We start from the raw sequence: 12,518 nt of genomic DNA, 5'->3' as shown, positions 1-12,518 counted from the left end.
ATAGTTTAAATATAGAATAAACTATGGTAGTTTTCCAATTACAGCACTAGAGCGCATTATGCGGCATAATAACTACATAATATTATTAATTGTTGGAAAAAAATTTAAAGCTTTCGTTTCATTGTAGTTTTTTTGAAATAGTCAAAGTTAATTCAAATTGTGTTAAAAAAATAAATAGAAGTATGCATGAAGGTACAAACATTGAAATAAATGTTAATGAAAATATAATAAAAATCCAAATTACTTAAAATACCTAACCGTTAATGTATACCAAGATGTATACACTTTATTTACACATTAATGAGGTTATTGCTAACTCTATGAATATATTTTTTTTCAACACTGAACTTAGCGCAACCTGCTGATGCATTTGAAAACTAATTCACGTTCCAATTAAGGACGCTGTCACAAATCTGCGTTACTCAAATTTAGGTATCTAACGTCGCCACGTGGTTCGCGGGAACATCACGCTCACGTAAAAGACGTAAACATAGCGCATTCCATTTTATAGACCATCTTCATACTTGATATTATTATTTTTTTTTATATTTTTATTGAAATTGATTCCAGAAGATTACTGGGAACTTTAAAAATTCATTTTGTTACTATTCTTAGTAGGTACGATCCTTATAAGTATTTTAGTGTATTCAACCAACTTAAAAAAGTGTGACTATTTTACAACAATTTGAATATGAATTGTATTATTGTATACAATATCGAAGCTTTTTAAGAAATGTATAAAATACTTTTTTAAGAATTATTATCATACATAATATTATGTTACCGGCAATATATTAAACCCGGCATTGTATGCAATTCTTAGTAAATGTATGTTATTTCGAGAAACAGTCGGAATGAAATAAATTAAATTCGTTACCACACATTCACATTACCTATATCTTTAAATCTGAACTTTTCCTAAGTAGCAAACACATTTGCAAATGTGGGTGGTTTTTGGGGTAGCTATTAACCAATATGAGGTCAAAACTAAAATCCAAGATGGCGCCGACGAAAATTTGAAATCTTTTCGTCATGGGTGTCATTTTCAAGGAGTTGGAGTCGCTATTAATCAATATGAGGTCAAATCTAAAATCCAAAATGGCGCCGACGACAATTTGACATCATTTCGTCACGGGTGTCATTTTCATGGTTTTTGGGGTAGCTATTAACCAATATGAGGTCAAAACTAAAATCCAAGATGGCGCCGACAAAAATTTTATATATTTTCTTCATGGGTGTCATTTTTATGGTTATTGGGGTAACTATTAACGAATATGAGGTCAAAACTAAAATCCAAGATGGCGCCGACAAAAATTTTATATATTTTCTTCATGGATGTCATTTTCATGGTTATTGGGGTAGCTATTAACCAATATGAGGTCAAAACTAAAATCCAAGATGGCGCCGACGAAAATTTTACATATTTTCGTCATGGGTGTCATTTTCATGGTTATTGGGGTATCTATTAACCAATATGAGGTCAAAACTAAAATCCAAGATGGCGCCGACGAAAATTTTACATCTTTTCGACACTGGTGTCATTTTCATGGTTTTTGGGGTAGCTATTAACCAACATGAGGTCAAAACTAAAATCGAAGATGGTATCGACGAAACTTTACATCTTTTCGGCATGGGTGTCATTTTCAAAGTTTTTGAGACAGCTATTACCAAATCCCCAATGTAACCGTCGATAATTAGGTATATTTTTCTTACTCCTTTTAAGTAAACTTAAATAAAATAACAAAAACGTTAACAACCACAGTTTTGTAGAAAGTCTTAAAAAAAAAACAATTTTAAAGAACATTGAAATGCATATTTAGAAATTTAATATAAAACGCAACTCTGTGGCAATAATGTTAATATTCTGACAGATATTATTAACTTTAAAATTTAAATATATTCGCTAAACTTTATTTAAAAAAAAGTTTATCTAAAACATTTAAACAAAGAGAATAAAATAAAAAAGAACGTGTGTGCCGAGAAAACGTGTCAGGAGTGAAACTTCTTGGGCGAGATTCATAGTTACCAAAATCGCCGCCTTGCTCCATAACGCGACAGTATTACCATGACGCCATCTTGAAATTCGACGACCATCTTGGATTTTAGTTTGACCTCATATTCGTATTTCGTTAATAGCTACCCCAAAAACCATGAAAATGACACCCGTGACGAAATGATGTCAAATTGTCGTCGGCGCCATTTTGGATTTTAGATTTGACCTCATATTGATTAATAGCGACTCCAACTCCTTGAAAATGACACCCATGACGAAAAGATTTCAAATTTTCGTCGGCGCCATCTTGGATTTTAGTTTTGACCTCATATTGGTTAATAGCTACCCCAAAAACCATGAAAATGACACCCATGATGAAAAGATGTCAAATTTTTCGTCGGCGCCATCTTGGATTTTAGTTTTGACTTCAAATTGGTTAATAGCTACCCCAAAAACCATGAAAATGACACCCATGACGAAAAGATGTAAAATTTTTGTCGGCGCCATCTTGGATTATAGTTTTGACCTCATATTCGTTAATAGCTACCCCAAAAACCATGAAAATGACACCCATGACGAAAAGATGTAAAATTTTCGTCGGCGCCATCTTGGATTTCAGTTTTGACCTCATATTGGTTAATAGCTACCCCAAAAACCATGAAAATGACACCCATGACGAAAAGATGTAAAATTTTTGTCGGCGCCATCTTGGATTATAGTTTTGACCTCATATTCGGTAATAGCTACCCCAAAAACTATGAAAATGACACCCATCACGAAAAAAAGCCAAATTTTCGTCGACGCCATCTTGAATTGTTTTACCCCACCAATCTATTCAACAACCCATAAAAAAGAGGATCTCAGGCAAGGTAATTTTAAAAACATAATTTTAAATTACAAATAATTGGAATATGAAACTTATACAGAACTTTACTCATATAAAGTATCAAATATTTCAAATCACGAAAAAGACAGTGCACGCACAATAATCTTTTTTATTTCGTTTTTATTTTTGGCACGAGGAGCGATACACCCGTCCTTCCAAGAGCGCTTCTGAGCGCGGTCTGACGAACCGCGAGAACAAAATGTATGAAGAAATCGACAAGTATTTTTAATTTAGCTCATTATTGAAATAAAATTTTGATTTAGATTCATAAAAATTACACCATATATAAAGGACTATATATCCCTCAATAAGATATAGTTAAGAAGATAGATTAGGCTCTTAATTTTCCTAAAATGGTACCGGTTTAGACCCCATTTTTTGCATTTTATGCGTTTATTGTGATGGAAAAAACGTATTTCAGCGACAATTTTGTATGACGTCGTACAATTTTTATAAGATGAACGTAGAGCTGAATATATTATCTTTAAATTAAGATATTACTATGTTCTCACGTGTAATTGCTTTAAGTTAAAATGGTACCGAAAAACAGCGTGTTTTTGTAAAAATACGTTATAGCGTCCTTAAGCATCAGCATAATTCGGCATTGTGCGCCACTGAGTCGCATTATGCTCTGTAATTGGAAAACACGGATAGTCAAATGGTCAAATAACACGTCAAATACAAAATATTATGTGATATTAATATAGAATTTATATTTTTTGGTTTTATGGCATTCAAATGCTTTTTTTTTTTTTTTTTTTTTAATATTTAATGGCCTGGTTACGAGACCTTTAAGCCAATTCTTATTTTTAATCACAAATGTTCAAGATATTTTTCCTTCATTTGTCCGTAATTAGATCGTTCCCACAGTGTTTTTTATGTATTTGTATAACGCACTATAACACTTTTTGTTTTTTAACAAATCACACAACTGGCGGCGGGAGGAATCACTTACGTACTCTACTATTTCACTTGCCAATACTAGTCTATGAAATATGAACATATGGTTTTGACAGTTGAAGAAAATATGGTTCATATCGGCGATCTTCTCATTACAGAAAGTGCATATATTGCTGTTAATTATGTTCAGTCTTGCAAGGTGTGCGGGTGCTTTATTGTGGCCAAATCTTAATCTATTGATTGTGGTGATAAACTCACGACTAGCTATATCCAGCTCATCATACCAAGGTCTTCTCTGTAAATCCTCTTGAATATTTCCATACCATTTTCCTTTAAATTTCTGATCCTCCTTCCAGAATTGTAACCACATACTATTTAACGAAACATTTACATCGTAATAATAATCAGTCATAGGAACATGTATCACATTTCTGACGTCAATAGCATTGACCCCTACATAAGCAGTTTTGTCCGCTATTTCGTTGCCCAGAATACCTTTATGTGAGGGAACCCACATAAATGCAACTGTAGCTCCTTTATTATGCAACCGCCATACAAAATCCTTAATAAAATAGATAATATAATTAGTTTTAAAATTAAGATTTACAAGTTTCAGACTATTTATAAGACTTAAAGAATCTGTTAAGATTAGAAAATATTTACAATTATTTACACAACTAATCAATTTTAAAGCTTCAAAAACTGCATATGCCTCTGCCGTATAAATAGAGCACTGTTGATGTAGAACAAAGCTTTGAGCAGTACCCCTTTGGGGATCATACACTGCACTTCTCACATAATCTGTACCTTTACTACCATCAGTGTAGATTGTATAATAGTTTTGGTTCTCTTCTAAGAATGCTAGAAAATCAGAATTGTTATCAATTATTGACCTAGATAAAATTGACATTGGATGTATAATACTATTGAATGAATGAGTGTAACATGACCAGTGAGATTGTTTTTTGACATTTGAACATTGAGATTTTATTTCCAGGAAAATATGGCACAAAGTTGGGCATATACCTTTTAGCAGATCATTAGGTGAAGTCAGTGGACCATCTGTGTTTATTAAATGAGGTGAGGTGATTTTATTTATAATAAGGAGATTATTTGATGATAGTAGTTTTAAACAATATCTTTTTGCAAGTTTGATACGTCTCAATAACAGAGGCATAATATTTGTTTCAACTTCCATGGCCCTTATGGGAGTCGAACACATTGCCCCTGATATGATCCTCAAAGCTTTGTTCTGTATTATATCCAGTTTATGAGTATGAGTGCTATTTAAATATGCTAAAGAACTATAATCAAAATGACTTCTGACTATGGATTTATATAAAATTGAAAGTATTTTGGGATCAGCACCCCATGCTACACCTGCTAGACATCTCAAAATGTTAACACCTTTTAATGCATTTCTAGATATATGTTTAATATGTTCTTCAAATGTGAGCTTGTGATCAATTATGATACCCAAGAATTTGTGGGACATTACTCTTGGAATAATATCACCATTAAAAACAACATTGATTAGTGGTGAATCCTTACCAAATAGCATAACACTACTTTTAGCAGCATTTATTTTTAAATTTAATTCGTGCTGATAGTAGTTACTCAACTGCCTTAAAGCAATGTTAACATTTTTAATGGCTGTGGTTAAATTCACATCTGAACTGTACAATGCTAAATCATCTGCAAACTGAAGTATATTTACATTTTTAGTATAAATTACATATTTACATATCTCACAAGTATACAAATTATATAATAAGGGTGATAAAGTTGCACCCTGCATAGTACCCTTTGACACAGTTCTGGGTCCATGTAAGATATTGTTATGCTTAACATATAATATTCTATTATTAAGAAAATCATAAATCCATTTACACAATTGTCCAGGTACACCTGCATTGCTTAAAACCTTCACCAGTATGCCAGGATCTACATTATCAAATGCACCTTGCACATCTAGAAATACACAAACTGTGTGTAATCTCTTGTCTTTTGCATTTTTCAGATCACTTATAAGAGAAACGAAACTGTCAGCACAACTTCGTCCTCTGCGGAATCCATATTGAACATGAGGGATAACACTATTTGATTCTGCATACCAATCAAGGCGAGTTTTCACCATGTTTTCAAATATCTTTCCAAGACATGACGACAGTGAAATTGGACGATAGGAACTAGCCTGTTCAGGTGGTTTATCTTGTTTAAGTATAGGTAGAACACATTGAGTTTTCCATGAACTTGGTATTAACTTTTTATGCCAAAGATTATTAAGAACATTCAAAAATAAATTTTGTATTGATTCAGGTAGATGTTTAATCAATAAATATGGAAAATCGTCTAAACCAGGACTAGTATTTCTCCTAGATTGTAAACTCATTAGGAATTCAGACCATGAAAAAGGATCCAATAAAAATCGTGATTGCGGATTTTCATTATTAATATTAAAATAATTGTCTAATTGAACCCGGTCAGTCAAATTGGTGCTATCTGATAGTCTATCCAGTAGTGGTTGCACAAATTCATCTTTATATGACTTATTACTAATTCTGATATTCTTAAATCTTTTAATCAGATTCCAGATTTGACTGATGGGAGTAGTTCTATTGAAATTGTTACAGAAACTATTCCAGCTAATTCTTTTTTGTTCCTTGATAGTCCTTTTTTTTAAAGCATCTAATTTTTTATAGTTAATGTAATTATTAATGGTTGGATCATTTCTGTACAATTTTAATGCTTCATAAGATTTAATAACAGATTGTTCACAGATGCTGTTCCACCAGGGAGCTGGTGGTCTACTCCTGAAGTTGGTCCTGGTGAATCTAGGAATTACAATTTCTTTGAGTTTATCAAGCCGATTACAGAACTCCTCGTAAGATTTCATCGGGTTCTCTGCACTGACTATCATGTCTTGGAAGACTGAATGTGAGGTTTCTGCATAATGAGTCCAATCAGTTTTGTTATATAAAAATTTGTCAACATGTTTATTGATTGTGTATCTTTCAATGCACATAGTAATGTCTGTGATGGTTGGGTAATGATAACTACCCATAGGATCATCATACACAGACCACTCACAAAGTGGGGCCAATTCGGGGCTAATAAAACTGACATCTATTGCTGAAGGATTGCGTGTAGGATAATTTACAGTAGTGAAGCTACCATTATTCAAAATACACAAATCATATTCATCAATTATATCATACAAGTTTTGACCACGAGTTTTAGTAGATAGACATCCAAAAGCAATATGGTGTGCATTGAAATCACCACTCACAAAAAGAGGTTTTGGTAAATCTCTTATAATATTGCGCAATCTATTCATTCTTATATGTCTGCTTGAGGGAGGGCAATACACACAGAGAATAGATAGTGTAGTATTTTCTGTATATAAACTTATTGCTATATTTTGTATATCTTCATAAAAAGAGGTATTTAAAACATTGTATTTCAAATGTTCCTTAACTAATATTCCCACACCATTACGAGCATTTTTAGAATTTCTGTTGTAAAAATTGTAATTAGAAATATGAAATGATTGATGATCTTTCAACCATGTCTCATTCAATAAACATATATCAATATCTTTTTCATTTAAAAATTTTATAAGAAGAGGTTTTTTGTGATTTGCACCTTGGACATTGAATTGCGCAATACGTAAAGAGGGAGTTCTATGAGTACTTGTATCCATTATGTTGACAAATTTTTAATGAGGACATCTTTAATTAAACCCTCGTCTGTCGGAACACAGATCTGTGCCAAAAATTTTGTACCCGTAGTCTGTCGGGGCACAGATCTGTGCCAAATCACCGCCGGTTGGAAATTGGCTCATTGTAACGCAAATATAGTTCAAATCTGCATAAACGACTATTTAGTTGATAGCTTATGAATTACTGAATATTTAAAGTCCATCCAATAATAATTTGACCGATAAATATTCGAAATATAACAGTAATTATGTCATACTTTAGTCGAGTAACTTTTAACTTTTAAAGTTTTACAAAATGTAAAATTTTGCGGAAAGTTGAAAAACGGTAATTATTTATTGGTCTTTTTATTATTATTGACTATATAACCTAATGTTTATGTGCCGAAATAATGAAAATTACCAACAATTATACCATAAATAATGGTTTCAAATATGTATCTATCACTTAACTGTACGTTGCTTAGATTTTGACCCCTGGTAAATCATATTTTTTTTTACATATTGTATTTGTTCTTTACATCATTTTACGAGAAATTTTATGAAGATTTTAATGATATAATTCAAAATTTGATACTGTGTTCCATTTTAAAGATATTTCGTTTTCAAATCAAAACCGACAATAATTTCCCCGTAAAATCCGCATACAGGATGTTCACAAATTCAACATCACTATTTTTTAAATTTCGTCTTCAATTAAATTTTTCATTTTCATACAAAATAAAATGTACATGATAATATGTTTTGTTTATATTGAAAGGTATCGTTTTTGTGGTATTTATAATTGCCCTCAGGTTAAAAAGGATATACATAATCAACTACAAAAATTTTAGTCCGTAACCTGCTTACGAAAAAATTCCAGAGACATAATTTCTTTCTTAATTCTTTTAGTTTTAGTATATTATGGTTAAAAGTGTATATATGCTGGAAAAATAGTAATAAAACCTACATGGGGAACAATGGTTTTCACTATGACCTATATATAGGACAAAGTGATACTATGTAATTTGTGTAGGACAAACTCAAAAAGAAATTTAACACTTTAATTGTACAACATATTCTTACCTTCATACAAATACAACATATTATTATTTGTTAGGGAACCTTAAGTTTCAGAAAAAATAAAAAGCCGGCCAAGTGCGAGTCGGACTCGCGCACCGAGGGCTTCGTACAAACTTATTTTTTTTATTATGCTGTAGGAATCTTTTAAATTGTAAATCTGAGTTTTAAATGTGAATATCAAGTTAATACACGTAGGCGTTCATATTAGTTGAAAGTTGAAATTATTAAGTACTTTTTTATTTGTAAATGGCAATTAAAAATCATGTTCTTTGCAATTATTCTTATATCTGTTTTTATAAAACATTGCTTTTTACCAAATTTAAAGATTTTATGTACTTGGGAAGTACCCTGTCGGTTTTGATTGCCTTGCAAATGTCAAAATTTGCTAAAAATTGCAGTATTAACGGCTGCATCCCAAAGGGTTTGGTTTTTAAGGGTCCAGAACCCTAATAAGATTACGTCTGTCCATCCCATCTGCCCATCTGTCTGTCTGTCTGTCAAGACCCATTTTATAAGGAGCGCGTAATGTGACATTTAACTGAAATTTATATTGATTACTTGAGTCGATTGAAGCTGCGAAAAAATCAAACTTATAAACCAACGCAATCAAAAGATACAGCCGTTTATGCTGCAAATTTTCGCAAATTTCGACATTAGCAAGGGAATCGACACCTACAGGGTACTTCCCGTGTACGTAGAGTTTTTTAATTGGGGTAAAATAAGCTCTTATAGCGCAGATTGAGGAATAATTTCGAAAATCATAAAATTTTAGAGTTACAACATAATAAAAAATTGGTTTGTTCGGAGCCCTCGGTGTGCGAGTTTTTTATTCTTATGTACTATATTATGTAGTACATTCGTAGGCAGAACGTTATAGATGTAGATCGCTGTCTGAAGACGATTATTTTTTTGCATTCATGACTTTAAATAGCCTTGGAACATTACAGATTTAATAAAACGAATTAAATGCATCATTTGCAGTACGCCTGAAAATATAAATCTATCCTCTCATTTTGTTAATGACTAGCGATAACAATTATTGTATTTTTGGTGTCAAAACTGCTTCTATTACCCAGAAGAAGAATGCAATTTTTTTATTTGAAGATATCACATTGCTGTCTAAAACTACATAATCAATAATTACTTATTTGTTAGGTAACCCTAAATAAACTTCCACCTTGATATTTTAATTTTCATTTGAAGATAAAAATATCTAAGTAACTATTTGATAGGATTACCTTTTTCCGATTCGTAAGCATTTGAGTATCAATAAAAGAGAATTCAAATGGAACAACGATCCTTGTGGCAATGGAAGACAAGACACTCCAAGGCTTACTTTAACAATAGGACGTAACAGTATTTGAAATCAAGAAAATATAACTCTGTATACTTTGTCAAATGAACAGATAATAATACTTACACGATCAGTGTCTGGGAATTTGCAGCTTTTTTTAATACAATTTTACCGATTAGTTTATATCTCAATTACAATATGCTTGGAAATACTGCATGTATTGAAGTAAAATAAAAACTATAGATTGGATAGCTTTCATCACTTTCCTGATCAAATTCAAGTGGAACCTCGTGGTAATAAATCGTCGTCTCAAGGCGGTCGTTGTGTTCGATATATTACAAGAAATAATGAACAGAAGTTCGTTCTGTTCGACGTTATTTGTGCTAAGTTGCAAATATTCCTATTAATTGGCCAATGTTAGCGTCAACATCACACATTACAACCACATGAGTATATAAATAGTACAGACACAAAGCTTCATAACAATTTTTTATAGTGCTATCAGTTAAATAAAATTTATTTAAGTACTTACCTATTATTTCAATCCGTTAGATGATTGATATTTTTTTAAGAATCTCTGTACTATTTATTTACTCATAAGCTAATTTAGCCCACGGACAAAATTATTTGAGTAACGCGTGGCTAAGTTATATGCATAAATAGGATTGGGAGCGTTAATTTTATTAAGGCATAACGTTCATTTTTTTAATAAAACAATAATATGATACGATTCTTTCTTCTATACAACTAGGGACATAATATAATGATTTTCATTTAGTATGTTTTCTGATTCCTATTATTTGTTGATTTTTAGAATGATAAGTATAACATTTAGATGTATAATATCATTTATATGTAATTGTTTATTTATTCTGAATCTTTAAGTTTATTGATTTTTATCCTTTACATAAGCTGTATTTTATAAAAAATGTTTCAAACTCAAATTTCCGTAGATTTTTGATTTATAAATTAAATGTAACGGTTTATAATTAAGTTATGGTATAATTAAATGTAGATTTCACATTTGTACAGCTTAGACATTTTTCTGAATGGATACAGTGCCTTTCGATTTGTAGTTGGACAACATTTCATATTATACGATTACTAGCTTCCGCCCGCGACTCCGTCCGCACGGAAAAAATTAAGATTTTTTTCTACGTATTTTTCCGGGATAAAAAGTATCCTATTTTACGCCCAGGATAATAAGGTATAATTATACCAAGTTTCATCGAAACCGAAACCTTAGTTTTCACGTGATGCCTTCACATACAGACAGACAGACAGACAATAATTTTTTTAATCACATATTTGGTCTTGGTATCGATCCAGTAACACCCCCTGCTATTTATATTTTCAATATTTTCAATGTACAGAATTGACCCTTCTACAGATTTATTATATGTATAGAATAGATAATAATTAAGAGCATGAAAGAAAAAAAAAGCATTTCTTCATAATGCTATTGTTACCACAAAAAATATTTTCTTAAATGCAAATTTTAAGAGAAAATAAATTAGACATGTGGAGACGTTATACATACAGACGTTAGAACAAAGCCCACTATAAGAATAACGTCATTTAGGAATAAGACGGTTTTTAAACATTAATAAAAACCTAAATATTTCCAAAAAGTAAAAATTACTGTTAGTTTTTATCTAGTTTTGATTAAAATAAAAATAAAAACAAGTAGCAAAAAATTTTGAAATGTTGTCATTTTGGAGCATCCTGTAAAGTCTGTATTTGTATGAACATGATTGGAGATCGCGCCCGCTTATGCTCATGCGTAAACGATGATAATCATAATCAACTTTCTCGAATTTTTATTAAATAAACCTATGTTTTTGTTATATTCACTCAAAAGATTGTCTATTCTAGTATGAAAATACAAAAATAAAAATCTAAAATACCTTGATATTATTTTTTTATGAGTATTTTTCTTTACAATGTAACATTTATTCAAAATGTGTGGGAAAAAATGCTTCTAATAAGTAAAATACGCATGCCAGGGAATAAGTAAGGTAACTAATATAAAGTTTGGTTATCTAGTTAGCATTAAAATTTACAAGAGTCTCACAGGTTAAAGTTAATATCACAAATTTTAATATCGAAAAAATCGGCAAATCAGCGCCGAAAGCTCGAATTTGCCCGACAGACAGCACCTTTTTGAGGCGGCGCGCCGCGACAGCTGAGGGGTTAATGAAGAAGTAATTGGTTCGTTATCACTTTTATTGCCTATTTGGACCAGTGTGTGTACTAGGGCCATAAGCACATCACTGTTTCCAATGATTTGTGATTTTATATCGTGAATATTTACATTCTTTAATACAGGTTTAATATTTACAGACTTATTTACAGGTTTTTGTACAATATTTACATTTTTATTTACAGGGATGCCACGTGATGGCAGAGAAGGGAAGTCAGTACTTTCTTTTGTTTTAGCAACACTAGCATAGGTAATTTTATTTTTCTTCTCTAATATTTTATTCATTTTAATAGGACATACTTTAGAAATAGCTAAATGAGGTCCACTGCAATTTACACAGCAAATCTCATCTGGTCTATTGCATTCTTTATATGAGTGATCACCTGAACAGATTGAACACCGCTGTTTGCCATTACATATATTAGCAGAATGATTAAATTTAAAACATTTGTAACATTGTTG

This window comes from Colias croceus, chromosome 3, assembly GCF_905220415.1.
Source record: "Colias croceus chromosome 3, ilColCroc2.1".
Taxonomy (NCBI): domain Eukaryota; kingdom Metazoa; phylum Arthropoda; class Insecta; order Lepidoptera; family Pieridae; genus Colias; species Colias croceus.
The sequence above is the reverse complement of the archived record's forward strand: the minus strand, read 5'-3'. Positions refer to the sequence as shown.